General features: G+C 46.5%; 1 protein-coding gene across 3 annotated transcripts in view; it reads right to left on the reverse strand.

Moving 5' to 3' along the window:
* Positions 1-19,356, reverse strand: part of OGDHL (oxoglutarate dehydrogenase L) — a 142,083-nt gene extending 122,727 nt beyond the window's left edge. For all 3 annotated transcript variants that reach the window (XM_073574838.1, XM_073574835.1, XM_073574837.1), the window contains exon 1: positions 19,234-19,356. The gene's annotated coding sequence lies outside the window, so the exon portion shown is untranslated. The remainder of the gene's footprint in view (positions 1-19,233) is intronic.
* Positions 19,357-20,255: the final 899 nt, after the last annotated feature.

The following is a 20,255-nucleotide window of genomic DNA, read 5'->3' on the forward strand; positions in this document are numbered from 1 at the left end:
CACGGGAAGGGCAGTCTCCAATGAAGGAAACCACCTATGCCAAAACATGGTATCCATCCACAGACAGCTGTTTCGGGGTATTGCCCCTCATCCATGTGGAGTAGGAAACTGGCCAGTAGGAGTAATGCCTAGTAGAAGACTGTGAAAAATGAGGATGAATGAACTCATGGAGATCAACATCCAACACTGCGGAGACACCATCACATGTTTCTCAACGCAGTGATTCTAGAGCACTGCCCCCATCCCTTATGGGAAATATGTAAAAACATGCAAAACACAAGCCGCGGAGACACCATCACATCTTTCCCCGGGAAGGAACAACCACAAGAAGGGCAGTCTCCATTGAAGGTGAACTCATAAAATAAAGTTAAAAAAGGGCAAATAGTATGATTTGGGAGCAAAGGAAAAAAAAAAAAAAAAGAGAAAAAAGAAACAGAACTGGTGAAATCGGCGCCTTTAGAATTTATAATTTCATATACATCATGTTTCAGGACCTCCACTGACAATGATAACTCTGCCAACTAGTAAAACTATAAATGCCGCAGCTACTTACAGCATAACCCAACTGCAGTAATTAAACATCTGATTTATATGTGTGGTACAGCACTGCCAAAATATGCATTTTCACATTTTAATTCTATTAAACAGTTTTTGGGCAATGCTTTCAATTTCTCAGCAGCAGCATTCCCTAAATAATAAGATGACAAGTTCATTATGATAAAACATGGCAGCACAACTGACAGTGCAGCAAAACTTTATTTCATTTCATTAACTAAATGGAGCCGAGAGACGGCTCAGCCAAGTCCAAGAGAATTTATTTTCTTTAGGACAAATGGAAACGGAGTGCAGGTGTCATCTGTCTCAAGGCCATTCAGTAATGCCAGGAAACGTACACCGAGCACAACTTGTATTAAAGGAAACCAGTCAGCAGGATGATCCCCTTATCGCTCCGTTCCCAAGTTTGCAGCTCCACTCCGAACCTCCAGCAGCAAGCCCTCATCACGGCACGCTCACAAGAAGTATACGGATGTGAATTTTGGAGTCGATTCGGCTTTTCTTGCAATGATTTTTTTCCCACTGTGGTTTTAAAAAGTACAAACAGGATTTCCTATAAAAACCACATCAGGGATTGGAGAAGCAGGAAGCCGATCTGCATATTTCCGGTGCATTCTGGGAAGAGGAGAAGAGTCGCCTTAAGCTGATCGATCACTGGGACTTGCCGGGTCTCGCTGTTTGAGGACATCGCAAAACCCACCCATCATAGCCTGCATCAGCAATATGGAAGAGAAGAAAATCCACATGGTCACCTGCAACACATGCTACATGTTTACGGATCTTCCGGCCCAAAAACTCAACTTTACCTGTCAGAAGCGCAAACTTGTTGCCCTCTTAGAGGAAAAGGTGCAGGGACTGGAAGAAAGAATAGCAACATTGAAGGTAATTAAAGAACATGAGGACTTCTTGGATGAAGCAGAAGCAACCATTCAGGATACGGAAAGTGAGAAAAGCTTCAGAGCACATACAGAGGCTGAAAAGTGGAGCCATGTGACGAAAAGAAGCAAACGGATCAAGTGGTCATCACCACCCACACAGCTTAGCAACCAATATGAAGCCCTCATGCTGGAGAACGAAAATGGCACAGCTCAGGATGATACCGTACCTACAAGAGAAGACACACTATCAACAAAAGTTACTCTGTCAACAAAAGCAGAAACAAATGACACTCAAAAACACTCACGAGCAACAAGCAGTGCGTCCGGAAAGAAAAGAAGAGTGGTAGTTGTGGGCGACTCACTACTAAGAGGCACGGAGGCAACTATCTGCAGGCCGGACATAACCACACGAGAAGTATGCTGCTTCCCAGGAGAAAAAATCAAGGATGTGGCCGACAGGATACTAACTATCCTCAAATCCAAGGACAACTGCTCTTTCCTACTGATACATGTAGGCACAAACGACACGGCAAGAAATGACCTACCAACTATCTGCGAAGACTTTGAAATTCTGGGGAAAAAAATAAAGGAACGGAACGTACAGGTTGTTTTCTCATCAATCCTCCCAGTCGATGGCCATTGCATCAGAAGAGGGAATAGGATACTAGAGGTGAACAACTGGCTACGACGGCGGTGCAGGCAGCAAGGATTTGGATTCTTGGACCATGGCGTGAATTACCTCTACGATGGACTTCTCGCAAGAGATGGGATACACCTCACAAAACCTGGGAAACACACATTCGCCAGAAGACTTGCCACACTCATCAGGAGGGCTTTAAACTAGAAGAAGAGGGGATGGGAGGAAAAACAGCAGACAAGAACATGCAGCAGAAGGACAAACTAATCAAGGATACTAGATGTGGTAAAGAGGACCCAAAACAGGGTACTCAGAAGGAAGCTAAGAAAAATGAAGCAAAACTTCTTTCCTGCATGCTGACCAACGCAAGAAGCCTGACCAATAAGATTGAAGATCTGGAGTTGGTAATGTATGAGGAAAAATACGACATAGTAGGAATAACTGAGACATGGTTAGATGACAGCTATGACTGGGCAGCTAACTTGCAAGGATATGATTTGTTTAGGAGGGATCCTAAAAAAAAAGGAAAGGGGGTGGAGTCTGTCTATATATAAAGTCCACTTTAAAGCCCACACTAAGAGAAGATATACATGAGGGAAATGAAGAGATGGAGTCTCTATGGGTGGAGATACAAGGAGAGAAAAGTAATAAAATCCTCATAGGGGTTTGTTATAGGCCACCAAATATAACAGAAACCACTGAAAATGTATTATTGAAACAGACAAAGTAGCAAATCACAATGAGGTGATTATTATGGGGGACTTCAACCTCCCCGACATAGACTGGGAAACTGAAACCTGCGTATCTCAGAAAGGAAACCAATTTCTGTCAGTAACCAAGGATAATTATCTGTCACAACTTGTGCAGGGCCCAACTAGAGGGACAGCCCATCTGGACTTAATTTTAAGCAACAGGCCAGATAGAATAACAGAAGTACGAGTCGATGGGCACCTAGGGAACAGTGACCACAATATAATACAATTCCACTTGTCCTTCAGTAAGGTGCCCTGGAAGGGGGTTACGAAAACGCTGAATTTCAGGAAAGCAAAGTTTGATCAGCTTAGAGAGGACCTTCGCCGAATTGATTGGGACAATGTCCTCAAAAATAGGAGCACAGAAAATAAATGGGAAATATTTAAATCAGTTTTACACACCCACTGCGAGCTAGCCATACCGTACAGAAACAAAAAGGGCTAGGAACAGGAGAACACCAATGTGGCTAAATAAGGATGTAAAAAGGGCAATAAATAACAAGAACAAGGCATTAAGGAAGCTAAAACAAGAAGGCAATGAAGAAGCATTAAAAAGTTAGAGAAAAAAATAAAATGTGTAAAAAACAAATACATTTAGCAAAAGTGGAAACTGAGAGACTCCTTGCTAAGGAAAGTAAAACAAACCCCAAACTATTCTTTAATTATATAAACAGTAAAAAGATTAAAATTGATGGTGTTGGCCCTTTAAAGAACAATGAGGGTGAAATCATAGAGAGCGATGTGGGAAAAGCAAATGTTTTAAATACTTTCTCAACAGTGTTCACACAAGAAAAGGATTTGTCAGGGGAAATGCAGAGTGATAATGTAAACTCCCCATTAAGTATTACCTGCCTAACCCAGGAAGAAGTGCAGAACCGCCTTAGTAAGATTAAAATTGACAAATCACCAGGCCCTGATGGCATTCACCCTCGGGTATTAAGGGAGTTAAGTAATGTGATAGACAGGCCTCTATTCCTTATATTTAAAGACTCTATAGAAACAGGGTCTGTTCCTTTTGATTGGCGGCAAGCAAATGTGGTACCAATATTCAAAAAGGGGTGTAAAAGGGAACCTGGAAACTATAGGCCGGTAAGCTTAACATCTGTTGTGGGTAAAATTTTTCAAGGGTTTCTAAGGGATACCATTATGGAAAATCTCAATGTTAATAAATGTTTAACTCCATATCAACATGGATTTAAGAAGGATCGCTCCTGTCAAACTAACCTGATCAGCTTCTATGAGGATGTAAGCTCTCAAATGCACCAAGGAGAATCATTGGATGTCATTTATCTCGACTTCTCTAAAGCTTTTGACACTGTCCCACATAGAAGATTGGTAAGTAAGATGAGAAAGCTTGGGCTAGGGGAAAATGTGTGTAGATGGGTAGGTAGCTGGCTTAGGGATAGAAAACAAACAATGGTTATTAATGGTGCATACTCAGATTGGGCCAGGGTTACTAGAGGGGTACCACAGGGTTCTGTATTGGGCCCCCTACTATTTAATATATTTATTAATGATCTAGTGGATGGCTTACACAGTAAAATATCAGTATTTGCAGATGATACAAAACTATGTAAGGTAGTTAACACAAAGGAGGACAGTTTGCAACTACAGACAGATATGAGTAAATTGGAGAATTGGGCTGAAAAATGAGGTTTAACACAGATAAGTGTAAGGTTATGCACATGGGAAGGAGAAACAGATGCTACAATTACTTACTAAATGGGAAACTGCTGGGGAAATCAGACATGGAAAAAGACTTAGGCATCTTAGTCAATAAGAAGCTACATTGGAGTGCCCAGCGTCAGGCAGCTGCCACCAAAGCAAATAGGCTCATGGGATGCATTAGAAGAGGTCTGGGGACACGAGATGAAAACATACGGTAATTCTTCCTCTATACAAATCACTCGACAGACCACACTTGGAGTATTGTGTGCAATTTTGGACGCCGGTGCTCAAGAAAGACATTACTGAACTTGAAAGGGTTCAAAGGCGGGCTACTAAAATGATAAATGGTTATCAAAATTAGGTCTATTTACTCTAGAAAAGAGAAGACTTAGGGGAGACTTATGATGAGTCACCGAAGGAGGAAAAAACAAAAATAATAGCTAAGTCCAGAAAACCAGAGAAGTTGGCAGCTATCCGATTGCAGACCCCTGAACCTATCCACAACAACTAGCAGTAGCCGTGGGGGGTTCCTACGGTGCCCTAGACCCCTCGATCACAGCCGGAGATCTAAATTAGCCTAAAGACAGAAAGGGGAAATCTAAACTGCCCCAGAGCAGACCCCAAAGCAATAGGCAGCCCCCAACATATGACTGTGAAGCAAGATGAAAAACACTAACACAGATAGAAAGATAGGTTGAGCAAATGATGGGGCCCAAGCTAACTAAATAGGACAGGATAGAAAAGCTGCTGTCTGCAATCCGCAAAAACCCTATCCAAAAATGTACCAACAGACTGATAGGAAAAACAGGCCCTGAAGTCGCTAGGCTTCAAAAAGACTATATCAGCACTCAGGTATACTCTGAAGACAGAGCCAGAGATCAACAGATCAGAGACAAAAATGGAATTCAGCTCACCCCCTGCCAGGGATGGCTGAACTCCAAAAAACAAGGCAAACAAAACCAGAACTAAAGTGTACAAAAAGCAGAGCAAAACTTAGCTTTGAGAAGCAGAAATCAGACTGGTCTCCAAGAATCCAGCAGGAAAATCACCAGCAAGGCAGCAGGGCGTCGGCTGCCTTATATCCAGTCATCAGTTCCTGTGACCCAGTCATCATCTACCTGCTCAGCTGTTTGGTAATCAGCCTCACTACCTTCCTTCGCCAGAAGTGGGAGTTTATCAGACCTCACTGGTGAAGGGAAAAATGAACTCACAACAGGAGACCTAATATATATGTACAAGTATATCAGAGGGCAATACAGAGATCTCTCCAATGAACTGTTTGTACCAAGGACTGTGACAAGAACAAGGGGGCATTCTCTTTGTTTGGAGGAAAGACAATTTCTGCACCAGCATAGAAGAGGGTTCTTCACGGTAAGAGCAGTGAGGCTCTGGAATTCTCTTCCTGAGGAAGTGGTGATGGCCAACTCACTGAATGAATTTAAGAAAGGAATGGATGCTTTTCTTGTGAGTAACAGTATAGAAGGTTACGAATAAAAGAATATTATAGGTAGATGGTTGACCCAGTTTAGGGGAAGGAATTTTTTTCCCTATGGAGAAAATTGGCTTCTACTCTGTGGATTTTTTGCCTTCCCCAGGATCAACAATGCAGAACAGCTGCACTAAAAATAGGCTGAACTAGATGGACATAAGGTCTTCCTTCAGCCTTCAAAGCTATGTTACTATGCTATGTAGACACTACTCCCTCATGTGAACATTCCCTTATAGAAACCCATTTAAAGGGAACCTAAAAGCAAATATATTCCACCCAATCCACGAGCAGCATGGATCAGGCACTACCTGTATGATTTCATACAGGTAGATTTGACCTGAAAATAATCATCACTTCTTTTAAAAAGGTAAAAACCATGGCAAGCAAGGAGAACATACCAAGAATGTGCTGAAATCGACAACCATTGCATGCTTAGCAGAACAGCGACTAGTCCAGCCAGAGACGGGTGTCACAGATTAAGTCCCGTTTCAGAAGACAGCAGCTACGGTTCCCTGATGACCTGTTTCAGGTCGGAAAACGGAAAAAAAAAAAAAAAGCAAATGAGGGCAGCCCCAGCCCCACGATAAGGCTCTGCTTGATAATCCCTAGTGCATTCTGGGCGACTCATGAGGTGTGTATACAGTGGGGAAAAAAAGTATTTAGTCAGTCAGCAATAGTGCAAGTTCCACCACTTAAAAAGATGAGAGGCGTCTGTAATTTACATCATAGGTAGACCTCAACTATGGGAGACAAACTGAGAAAAAAAAATCCGGAAAATCACATTGTCTGTTTTTTTTCATTTTATTTGCATATTATGGTGGAAAATAAGTATTTGGTCAGAAACAAAATTTCATCTCAATACTTTGTGATATATCCTTTGTTGGCAATGACAGAGGTCAAACGTTTTCTGTAAGTCTTCACAAGGTTGCCACACACTGTTGTTGGTATGTTGGCCCATTCCTCCATGCAGATCTCCTCTAGAGCAGTGATGTTTTTCGCTTTTCGCTTGGCAACACGGACTTTCAACTCCCTCCAAAGGTTTTCTATAGGGTTGAGATCTGGAGACTGGCTAGGCCACTCCAGGACCTTGAAATGCTTCTTACGAAGCCACTCCTTCGTTGCCCTGGCGGTGTGCTTTGGATCATTGTCATGTTGAAAGACCCAGCCACGTTTCATCTTCAATGCCCTTGCTGATGGAAGGTTTGCACTCAAAATCTCACGATACATGGCCCCATTCATTCTTTCATGTACCCGGATCAGTCGTCCTGGCCCCTTTGCAGAGAAACAGCCCCAAAGCATGATGTTTCCACCACCATGCTTTACAGTAGGTATGGTGTTTGATGGATGCAACTCAGTATTCTTTTTCCTCCAAACACGACAAGTTGTGTTTCTACCAAACAGTTCCAGTTTGGTTTCATCAGACCATAGGACATTCTCCCAAAACTCCTCTGGATCATCCAAATGCTCTCTAGCAAACTTCAGACGGGCCCGGACATGTACAGGCTTAAGCAGTGGGACACGTCTGGCACTGCAGGATCTGAGTCCATGGTGGCGTAGTGTGTTGCTTATGGTAGGCCTTGTTACATTGGTCCCAGCTCTCTGCAGTTCATTCACTAGGTCCCCCCACGTGGTTCTGGGATTTTTGCTCACTGTTCTTGTGATCATTCTGACCCCACGGGGTGGGATTTTGCGTGGAGCACCAGATCGAGGGAGATTATCAGTGGTCTTGTATGTCTTCCATTTTCTAATTATTGCTCCCACAGTTGATTTCTTCACTCCAAGCTGGTTGGCTATTGCAGATTCAGTCTTCCCAGCCTGGTGCAGGGCTACAATTTTGTTTCTGGTGTCCTTTGACAGCTCTTTGGTCTTCACCATAGTGGAGTTTGGAGTCAGACTGTTTGAGGGTGTGCACAGGTGTCTTTTTATACTGATAACAAGTTTAAACAGGTGCCATTACTACAGGTAATGAGTGGAGGAAAGAGGAGACTCTTAAAGAAGAAGTTACAGGTCTGTGAGAGCCAGAAATCTTGATTGCTTGTTTCTGACCAAATACTTATTTTCCACCATAATATGCAAATAAAATGAAAAAAAACAGACAATGTGATTTTCTGGATTTTTTTTTCTCAGTTTGTCTCCCATAGTTGAGGTCTACCTATGATGTAAATTACAGACGCCTCTCATCTTTTTAAGTGGTGGAACTTGCACTATTGCTGACTGACTAAATACTTTTTTTCCCCACTGTATGTATGTATATATATATATATTTTGTGATAAAACACTCCGGGATCGCCTTTGCTGGGGTCAAAGGTCACGTGCGTTCAGCATGAAACTCAGGCGCAGAGCTGGGATTCGGGTATAACTGACACTGGGTCAGGTTTATTAATGGTGAAGGCAATGCAAAGGGAAATAAAACATAAAACAAATCCTTGCCTGTCCGGCACTAACTAAACAAAGTACAACCTAACTACCAACTGGCGGGCTTCTCCCGTCCAGCCAAACCACAGTTGCAGTGGGCACTGCTCTCACTCACGTGTGTCTCTCACACAGACAGGCTCTCTGTGTTCCCAGGCGGAGACACTCACACAACCACCTGGCATCCTTTTATATCCACCTCCCATTATTCATTAGCAAGCAGGTGCGATACTGACCAGACTAGGCCACATAGGAAAGGAATCTGGGCGAGATATACCTGCCCTCATCCACTATTCCCACATGATTCTCACATATCCCCCCCCTCTGCTCAGACCTCTCCGGTCGAGCAATGACACCCGCCAAACAGTGCACTCGGGACAGGGCATCTGCATTTCCCATCTGTACCCCTGGGCGGTGCTCCACCGTAAAAGTATAGGCCTGCAGGGCAAGGAACCACCGGGTCACCCAGCTATTCCGTTCCTTGTTCAAGTGCATCCACTTGAGAGGGGCATGGTCAGTGATCAGCCAGAACTTTCGGCCCACCAGGTAATATTTGAGGGCCTCTAGAGCCCACTTAATGGCGAGGCACTCTTTTTCTACGACTGCATACCTTTGCTCGTGTTTATTCAGCTTCCTGCTGAGATAGAGGACTGGGTGTTCCACTCCGTCCCTCACTTGTGAGAGTACGGCCCCGATACCGGTATCAGAGGCATCTGTTTGTACCACAAACTCGCTGCAGAAGTCCGGAGTCACCAGTACGGGCTGAGAGCAAAGTGCCCGTTTTAGGCTATGGAAGGCTTCTTCAGCCGCTAAACTCCATTTAATCATGACGGAGACTTTCCCTTTTGTAAGATCTGTCAGGGGGGTAGCGATGGCTGCAAAATTGGGTATGAACCGGCGATAATAGCCGGCGATCCCCAGGAAGGCTTGCACCCGCTTCTTGTTGACAGGTTGTGGCCAGTCCTGAACCGCCTGAATCTTATCAACCTGGGGTTTAACAACACCCCTCCCAATTACATACCCCAAATACCGGGCTTCTTCTAGCCCGATGTGACATTTCTTGGGGTTCGCGGTTAGACCTGCCACCCACAGGTCGTCAATCACAGCTTGTACTTTCTGGAGATGAGTCTCCCAGTCCAAGCTGTAAATGACAATGTCGTCCAAATAGGCCGAAGCGTACTGCCTATGTGGCCTCAGGACTCGATCCATCAGTCTCTGGAAGGTCGCCGGTGCTCCGTGCAGTCCAAACGGCATATACACATACTGAAATAGACCTTCAGGGGTAGTAAATGCCGTCTTTTCTCTGGCAGCCTCCGCCAGAGGGATCTGCCAATACCCCTTTGTTAGGTCTAGGGTCGTAATATACCGGGCTTTTCCTAACCGATCTATTAACTCGTCGACCCGGGGCATAGGGTAGGCATCAAATTTTGAAACCGCATTCAGTTTCCTGAAGTCATTGCAGAACCGGATGGTGCCGTCCGGTTTAGGAATTAGCACAATCGGGCTGGACCAAGCACTGTGTGATTCCTCAATGACACCTAACTCTAACATTGCCTTCACCTCTCGGGAAACGGCTTCACGGCGCGCTTCCGGGATTCGGTAGGGCTTTACGTGAACTGTGACACCAGGTTCTGTTACGATGTCATGTTTCATTAGCGTAGTCTGCCCGGCTTTTTCTGAGAAAAACTTTTGGTTGTGAAGTAGAAACTGCCTGACCTCAGTCTTTTGCCGCTCCGAGAGTCTCTGCAACCCATACCTCCGGTACGGTATGCGAGCAGATGGGACGGGCCAGCTCCGCTGACAAGGCAGACCGATCTTTCCAGGGTTTTATCAGATTTACATGATAAATCTGTTCAGGTTTCCGCTTACCTGCCTGGTATACTTTGTAGTTTACGTCACCAACTCTTTCCTTAATCTCAAAGGGGCCCTGCCACTTTGCCAGGAACTTACTGTCCACCGTGGGGACCAGGATCAACACGCTATCTCCGGGTGCAAACGTACGGATCTTGGCGCCCCTATCATAGATTCTTTTTTGGGCTCCTTGAGCCTGCATCATGTGTTCTTTGACTATAGGCATAACAGCCGCAATACGGTCCTCATTTGTGTGACGTGATCTATCACCGTTTTAAACGGAGTGACCTGACCCTCCCAGATTGCTTTTGCAACGTCTAACAGTCCGCGAGGACGTCGGGCGTACAATAACTCGAAAGGCGAGAATCCCGTGGAAGACTGGGGTACTTCCCTGATGGCAAAAAGCAAATACGGAAGTAAATAGTCCCAGTTCTTCCCATCCTTGTCTATCACCTTTCTCAGCATCTGCTTCAGAGTTTTATTGAACCGTTCGACCAACCCGTCTGTTTGAGGATGATACACGGATGTGCGTAACGGTTCGATTTGTAACAATCGGCAGAGCTCCTTCATTACCCTGGACATAAAGGGGGTCCCCTGGTCGGTGAGTATCTGTTTTGGTATACCGACCCGACTAAACACATGCACCAGTTCCTTGGCAATCGTCTTGGTGGCCGTGTTACGCAAAGGGATGGCCTCCGGGTAACGAGTGGCATAATCCAAGATGACCAGGATATGTTGGTGTCCACGTGCAGACCGTGGAAGGGGTCCAACTAAATCCATCCCAATCCTCTCAAACGGGACTTCAATAATAGGTAGGGGTACCAAAGGGCTACAGAACCGGGGCTTAGATGCAGAGGCTTGGCAGTCAGGACAAGACTCACAATATACACGAATATCGTGATGCATGCCTGGCCAAACAAAACAGTGTAATATCCTTTCGGTGGTTTTCTGGACTCCCAGGTGACCTCCCATCACATGTCCGTGGGCCAGGTCCAGCACCTGCCGCCGGTAGGGTTTTGGCACAACTAATAGTTGCACCGTACCTTCCCCCTTTTTCTCTATCTGATAGAGTAAATCATTCTCCAGAACCATGTAAGGATATGCCAGCCTAGAGCCAGGTTCTACGGGTACCCCGTTTATCACTTTTACATTTGTCCTCCTAGCCTGAGAAAGGGTAGGATCCTTTATTTGCTCGCTTTGGAAGTCATCTTTCTGAACTTCTAAATCTGGCAAACGGGGAGGTGGACGGCTGTCGGCCTCCTCCTCTTCCCTGGTCTCCTCCGTATCACCCGCCATGACTGAAAACGGGAACTGCAGGTCATTTCCCGCCGACTCTTCCCCCGAGTCTTCCGGGGAGACCTCTTCCAGGGGTTCGGGACCCCCACGCGCCCTGGGAGAAGAACCATGTACACTATTACCCGAGGGCATCAACTGATTCTCCCACAATTGCCAGAAGTGGGGAAAATCCTGGCCCAGGATAACATCATGCAATAACGCCGGGACGAGTCCCACTTTATGTTGCACAGACCCATAGGAAGTAGTAATGCATATGACCGTGGTGAGGTATGAACAGGTGTCTCCATGCACACACGTTACAGAAAATTTGTCTGATGGTCCAGTCGGGGCTGACACCAGACTGGCCTTCACCAGAGTCACCACACTTCCCGAGTCTAACAATGCCACCACATTTTTGCCATCAACAGTTAAATCACACAAGTGTTTTTCCACATCCTTTTGACCGGCATTCACACTCACTACCCGTGCAACCATAGACATGCGGTTTTTAGAGTCTGTGACGTCGCACTGCATGGGTTCAGTAGTGACCGGACAGTTCGCAGCAATACGTCCCATCTCTTGGCAGCGGAAACACCTAACGGGCCCCTTGCTTAGACCATAGTTCGTTACTCTCGGCCTCGCAGTGCGGGCAGTCCCATTTTCCTCCCCCACTCTCCTAGGGATTTTTCCATCTCCCCTACTCCCTGGAACAGTCTTACCGGTTCCACGTGGAGATGATGAAGAACGAGGTGGGGTAACGTCGTCTCGGAGTCCTTCCGCCACGGAGTAACGTTCAACCAGATCCACCAGTTGATCTGCCGTCGTAGGATTTCCATGGCTTACCCACTTCCTCAGGGCTGGCGGTAGAGCTCTCAGGTACTTGTCCATGACGACTCTCTGGATTATCTCTGGCGCTGTCAGCACCTCGGGTTGTAGCCACTTCTTCGTCACATGGATCAGGTCGAACATCTGTGACCGCGGTGGTTTATCCGGCTGATAAGTCCATTGATGCACTCTCTGTGCACGGACAGCGGTCGTCACTCCCAGCCGGGCCAAGATCTCGGCTTTCAGTTTGTCAAAGTCCTGCGCAGCTTCAGGCTCCAAGTCATAATAAGCCTTTTGGGCCTCACCGGAAAGAAACGGGGCAATCAGGCCGGCCCATCGTGCCTTCGGCCATTTTTCTCGTACCGCCGTCCGTTCAAACGTGGTCAGGTATGCCTCGACGTCATCTTCGGTCGTCATCTTCTGCCAGTACCGACTCACGTGAATCACTCTCGACTCGGCTTCCAGGTTAACCTCATGTAGGCTTGCCAGGCGCTGCGCCACCTGCTGGAGAAGCGAACGATCGGTAGCTGTCATGTCCACCAACTCCTTCAGCTGGGCCATCATCACCCGATTAGCTTCTTGCTGGACGGCGGTGGACTGTACCAGCGCTTTCACCACGTCCTCCATGCTCATGCTTGCAACGTGATGCCCGCGTTCTCCACCACAATGTGATAAAAAACTCCAGGATCGCCTTTGCTGGGGTCAAAGGTCACGTGCGTTCAGCATGAAACTCAGGCGCAGAGCTGGGATTCGGGTATAACTGACACTGGGTCAGGTTTATTAATGGTGAAAGCAATGCAAAAGGAAATAAAACATAAAACAAATCCTTGCCTGTCCGGCACTAACTAAACAAAGTACAACCTAACTACCAACTGGCGGGCTTCTCCCGTCCAGCCAAACCACAGTTGCAGTGGGCACTGCTCTCACTCACGTGTGTCTCTCACATAGACAGGCTCTCTGTGTTCCCAGGCGGAGACACTCACACGACCACCTGGCATCCTTTTATATCCACCTCCCATTACTGACCAGACTAGGCCACATAGGAAAGGAATCTGGGCGAGATATACCTGCCCTCATCCACTATTCCCACATGATTCTCACAATATATATATATATATATATATATATATATATATATATATATATATATATATATATTCGCCAGTTCGGACTTCCAGTTGCTGTCCCAGAATCCCATAATTCACCGCGGCAGTGTTACTTGCGCAGGCGCAGTTCGTGGCCACGTCGTTACTGCGCATGCATGGGAATAGAGGTGATGTGTAGATCTGTGCAAGTGACATTCACGACACCGCTATTCCCGCGCATGCGCAGTAACAGCCACAACTACACGCTCTACCCGCGCATGCGCAGTAACGACGCGGCGGTTACTGCACCTGCGTGGGGAATAGCGATGACATCTATGGTTTACTTGTGCAGGAGCAGTAACAGCCTTACGGCCACAAACTGCGCAAGTGACAGATATACGTCATTGCTATTCCCAGTAACAGCCATAACTGCGTGGTATCTAGTATCATTATGAGTGTGTGTTGGGGGGGGGGCAGACCTAGGAAGTTAAAGTACAGAAGGAAAATTACGGAATATTTCATTGATGTACATTACAGCTAGTTTTTAATTTTAAAAAAAGATATTATTAGTCTATGTTCACACATTGCTTTTTTTTCTGCAGCAAAAATCTGATCTCTTGGCAGTGTGAGACATATGCGGAGGCCGTTAGAAGCATACTGAACTTGCTTGAGTGCATTGTACTCACAGCCACCACTGTGGTTAACATGCAAAACAAAAGGAAGTATAGATTGAGTCAAGTAATTTGACCAAGTCAGTTTAAGAAAACCTGTATTGGGCTTTTATTTGTGAAGAGATATATAGGATGGTGATGGGATGGATCTCTCCCTCCAGTCCGGGTGTGATGGCATCATTCTGTCCTATGTTCACATTTTTACTGATTTTAGGAGTGTGGTCTTGTTGCTCTGTATCATCCTGTGTATCCCCTCTAATGTGATGACACAATATTTAATGTTAATTATCCAGACATCTGTTTTCTTTAGCTGAAGAATCAGACTATCATATTAGTATGCCAACAATACGGGGTGAAAATATGAATGAGAGTTTTATAGGATAAACCAGAAGCCAACAGAAATTAAACCACCCAGGAACCAAATATTTAGTTTTAAATACCGTACTCTGGATATTTTTGAATGGGTGCTTTTTGTCTGTTATAATCAGCTCCTACAGGGTATTGCATGCTATCTTTGCAAGACAGGGACGCAGGGTCATTGAACAATGGACGTCTGATATATGATGAGTAACCATTATGTGTTTTCCTGAGGCTTGTTGACCTACAGAGCAGAGGACAAACTGTGCATATTGATTAAATCCCCAAACAATGTGAGATGAGCCCCTGACCCGTCCCCCCACGACCTGTGGAGGATGATCTAAAACACAAATGTGGGAATAAAGAGGAAATTTCTATCCTGAGGAGAGAACAGTAACATAGATCCTTTGTGGGATGCTGATGCTAAGGCCAGCACCCCAGAGAGACTTGGAGAAACTCGGATTAGCCTGGAAATACTGCTGGAGGAACCTATACAGAGAATTAGCTGGAGCCCCCCTGCCATATGGATCTCTAAGCGGAGGATTGTGACTCTCTCCAGAGCATTAATCCCATTACTGGACTGTGTCTGTGTTCCTGAATTATTTTAGCCTCGGAATGGTGGATTGTTTTATGGACCTTTCGGCTTGCATGTAAAATATTTTTGGAACTGTTCACTCATCTCTCGCTCTGTTGATTGTGTGATACTGTAGTAGGATCCTGTGACACAGAGTCTTACATGTGGCCCGTGTCCAAGGTTTTCATTTAAAACCACAGTTAAGGATGTGTCAATTTATAATTGGTGTCTACATGTAGCAGAGCCGTATATGCTATGGATGTATGCCTAGCTGTGTGAATTTAACAGACCAGAGCCAGTGACGTGGGCAACCATGAAAGCACCCAGAAACCTTACAGGGGTACAAGTGCCAGCGTCACCGGACTTTATTTACCTGCTCCCAGCTGTGATCCGGAGGGGAGCAATTTCCTGTGTGCAGGATTTGTACAATAAACCATGTTTGATGTAACTTGCCTGGGTCACTGGCTTGCTAAATTCACTGTCGGAAATGCCGCTGCCTTACAATAGTAAAATAAGCAGGTTTGGCTGCATTTTTCAGGATCTCAAAGTTCAGCTATGCTTCCAGCATAAAAAGCATGAACGCGGCTGCAGAAATGCTGAAAGAATTGACATGCTGCAGTTTTCCAATTCAGTAAAAAAAAAAAAAAAAAACAAGTGTGTGCATGAGATTTCTGAAATCTCATAGTGGCTGCTGGTACTAGAAAAACACTTACTGCCACTCAGATCTCTACACCAAGAGAAAAAGGAGGCAGAAAAAACACAAGAATCATATTTTATCTCTTTAAAAAAATGTTGTTTTATTAAAATTTATAAAATAATTACAAATGCCTCCAAAATGTTCAGGAACACCTTTTGGCTAGGGACATCATTACACACACCAATAACCAGTAAAAAATTATGCCAATTTGTAGATTCTAAGATAAAGCCCTATTTAGAATACTAACAAAGGCGCTATTCAGACCAGATTAAGTAATGCTAATAATAAGCACCTCCCATATAATTTCCTCAGCCAAATTACTTTCCATCAAGATTAATGCATATAATGACAGCGTCATAATGACAAAGGGCATAGAATTAAAACAGCATAAAACACTTACAAGATGTGTGATGTCCGAGCCACGTTCCTCCACCCCGACGCGCGTTTTGTCCACACTTCTTCAGGGGGCGTGTGGATGAAACACCCCCCTGTATTAAGACTTGTCCAGTACATGGCTTTGTACACCCACCACTTGCTTACAAGAAAAAATACACACAGCTCCAGCGTACATCTTCCCATACAGTGCATAAAGAACTGATCAGACACTGCGGAAATCTGTCAGTATGATCGTAGTTCTTAAGCCGTCTAAACTGGCATAAAGGTCACAGGAAGCAGAATAAAGTGATGCTGGATATCAAGGGGTCTTCTCTCAGAGAAATCCATGTTTTTCTTGGATTTCAATGGATACCAGTGTGGTGTGTGCCCTGGTTACCAGTGTGGTGTGTGCCCTGGCCATTCTCTGCTCTCCTGTCTCGCACTGGTAATGCCCCCTTTCATATACAATAAAATCTGGAGGCAGATTCTCATGCAGATCAGTGTCCGGCCCATAGATTTTAACAGATGATTTACATATTAAAATGTGTTTTTCTCTGGAATAAGACATTAGATCACAGATATCAAGGTATCATTTTATTCAGCTTCCTGTGACTTACATGCCCAAAATACACGGCTTAGGAGGGTTCATCCTACTGATAGATTCCCTTTAATCCATAAGGCCATGATTGCTGGGTGATCAGTCATGTAATCTCGCCAACCCTCTTTACAATTTTTATACACACACAGTATTTAGCAGTGGGATTTTTTATTTGTCAGATTCGATACGAATGCAAAAGTAGTAAAAAAAAAAGAAGTGCCATATTCGATCAAACGCAATATCATGTGGCGTTCTCCCCTAAAAGAAGTTTGGCACCATAATACAGCATTGTGGTGCTTCTAATGTAAGGTCCCGGACTCTAGTCTTAGGCTGCGTTCACATGTTCAGGTTTTTTCTCATTTTCGCGGTGGTTTTTACTGTGCAATTTTGCCACGAAAACGCAATAAAAGACATCCCATGCATTCCTATGGGGTTCCGCAATGCTGTGCTAACGCTGCGGATTTTCCAGCGGTGGAATCGCATAGCGGAAAAATCCGCAGCATGCTCAATTTGCGAAATCGCAGCAATTCCGCCCACATAGGAATGCATTGTTCTGCTTACTTTCCACATGTGGCTGTGCCCACCATGCGAAAAGTAAGCATAACATCTGTGGATGGTACCCACGGTCCGGAGGAGAGGAGACTGTCCTCCAGGCTCTGGGTACCATATCCCTGTAAAAAATAGAATTAAAATAAATAAATCGTGTTATAGTCACCTTCCGATGTCCCGTGCAGCGTCCCCAGGTTTCAGCAATACATGTGGAAGCTCCCGTTCCCAGTAATGTATTGCGATGACCTTTACTGACGTTGGGTCTCGCGAGACCGCGACGTCATCAAAGGTCATTGCCGCAATGCATCACTGGGAACGGGACCTGCCGGAGCATCGCAGAGGCCTGGGGATCCTGCGTGGGACATCGGAAGGTGAATATAACACGATTTTTTTTATTTTAATTCTATTTTTTAATTCTATTTTTTTAATTATTTTTAACATTAGATCTTTTTACTACTGATGCTGCATAGGCAGCCTCAATAGTAAAAAATTGGTCACACTAGTCAAACACTATGTTTGACGAGTATGACCAACCTGTCAATCAGTTCTCCAAGCGATGCTACAGATCGCCTGGAAAACGCTAGTGTTCTGCAAGCTAATTACGCTTGCAAAAGTTTTTCCGTGGGAAAATAGCGGGAATTTAAAATGCGATTTTCCCGCGGAATGGAATTCCGGAATTCTCGTGGTAACTTCTGCTACATGTGAACTTAGCCTTAGACATTCCCAAAGCCATCTTCACCATTTTTGGTGCTGCTCCGGTCCCGCGATGCCATCTTGTGACAGCAGAATGACGCCACAAGCTCTCAATGAAACTCTATAAGAGCCCTCATAGGCTAGCATTGAAAAGTGACCTCCAGCAAACCCTGGAGCATGTCACAAACTGCTGGAGACCGGCAGGAAGAACAGCAATAGACATGAAGATGGTGGTGGGTAAGTAGAAGATTAAGTGCAGGAACCTTACATTAGAAGAAGCACTTCGGCTCCGCATAAAAAAACAAAAAAAACAAAAAGACACTAGTGTGGTAATGAAAAGTCTACAAGAGCCTCATACTACGACTCAGAAAGAGCCAGCCAATTACAGGATGCAGGAGAGGACCAGAGGGCGTTGGTAGCGGCAGAAGACGATGACCTGTAAGGACTGTCTTGCACACATTTCTGATCACTAACAGAGAGGGCAGTTAGAGGGGCGGTCCACTACTAGGAAAATCCCTTCTCAGTCTGTTTGTCCCCAAAATCCCCTACACCCCCCTCCGGGCCTGCGCTGCTCCAGGGCTCACATGATAGAACATTACGTGAGCCCTTTGCCTATTTAGCCCCGGCGTCACGGTCCCCGGCTTTGGCGTACGGAACATCAACAGGAAGTCAGATGAGTGGCAGCCCTGACATCACGCAGACCATCGATAAGTCTGTGGCGAGGACAGTGACGCCAGCGAGGATTGGGCACAGGGCTCACGTAATGAACGCCACGGGCACCGGAGGAGACTATAGGGGGTTTAGTTTAATGGGGGCAAACACTTGAGCTTGAGAAAGGGTCAACCCCTTTAAAAGAAAACCTCAAAGTCACAGTGCGCCTTTAAGCACGGCCTCTTCTCATTTCCCCTGAAGAATGGCACCGCAGCCATAATGGGGGAGTAGGACAAAGCTTCAAGGTGGGACCCCTCCGGGCCGGCACACAAGGAGTCAAACTCACATGCTCAATCAGAAATAACCCGCGTCTGCGGCCATGTTTAGTCCTGGCACAGGTGGAACCATGACAACAGGTCACTGTGAGCGGCCCTGTGCACCTCCATCACAGGCCATGTACACACAGCGGGGGCCCAGGCCGCCGGCATACACCTACACCCGGCAGAGAGGCGCCTGCAAGACTATGGCTGGAGCTCCAGACCCGGCAATGGTGCCCGGCCGGAGGGCAGTTCTCACCGCAGGCAGCTGCCACACAGTGACGGGGTCTCCGGCGCCCTCATACGTTTCCGAGTGACAGTTACCTGAGGGCGGCTCACGTGACCACACAGCCAGACTCCCGGCGGAGCTCCGTGCAGAGACCAGGGAACGGCAGTGAGGTGAGGCGGGCGCTCGGCGTAACACTGAGGGGGCGGGGCTACAGGGGCGGGGCCTGGGCTCAGAACACAGCTGTCCTCGGTGCTGAAGTGGTGAGCGGCAGCCGCAGCGTGTGCTCTGTGCTGTTCAGCCTGTGGTGTGTGTGTCTGTGTACTGTGGTGTGCGGCTCTGTGCTGTGTGCTCTGTGCTGTGCCGTGTGCTGTGGTGTGCGGCTCTGTGCTGTGTGCTCTGTGCTGTGCCGTGTACTGTGGTGTGCGGCTCTGTGGTGTGTGCTCTGTGCTGTGCCGTGTGCTGTGGTGTGCGGCTCTGTGCTGTGTGCTCTGTGCTGTGCCGTGTGCTGTGGTGTGCGGCTCTGTGCTGTGTGCTCTGTGCTGTGCCGTGTGCTGTGGTGTGCGGCTCTGTGCTGTGTGCTCTGTGCTGTGCCGTGTACTGTGGTGTGCGGCTCTGTGGTGTGCCGTGTACTGTGGTGTGCGGCTCTGTGGTGTGCCGTGTGCTGTGGTGTGCGTCTCTGTGCTGTGTGCTCTGTGCTGTGCCGTGTACTGTGGTGTGCGGCTCTGTGCTGTGTGCTCTGTGCTGTGCCGTGTACTGTGCTGTGCCGTGTACTGTGGTGTGCCGTGTGCTGTGGCGTGCGGCTCTGTGCTGTGTGCTCTATGCTGTGCCGTGTACTGTGGTGTGCGGCTCTGTGGTGTGCCGTGTGCTGTGGTGTGCGGCTCTGTGCTGTGTGCTCTGTGCTGTGCCGTGTGCTGTGGTGTGCGGCTCTGTGCTGTGTGCTCTGTGCTGTGCCGTCTACTGTGGTGTGCGGCTCTGTGGTGTGCCGTGTGCGGCTCTGTGCTGTGCCGTTTACTGTGGTGTGCGGCTCTGTGCTGTGTGCTCTGTGGTGTGCGGCTCTGTGGTGTGCGGCTCTGTGCTGTGTGCTCTGTGCTGTGCCGTGTACTGTGGTGTGCGGCTC

This window comes from Dendrobates tinctorius, unplaced genomic scaffold (genome assembly GCF_039654945.1).
Source record: "Dendrobates tinctorius isolate UK_male_01 unplaced genomic scaffold, ASM3965494v1 ptg000040l, whole genome shotgun sequence".
NCBI classification, from domain to species: domain Eukaryota; kingdom Metazoa; phylum Chordata; class Amphibia; order Anura; family Dendrobatidae; genus Dendrobates; species Dendrobates tinctorius.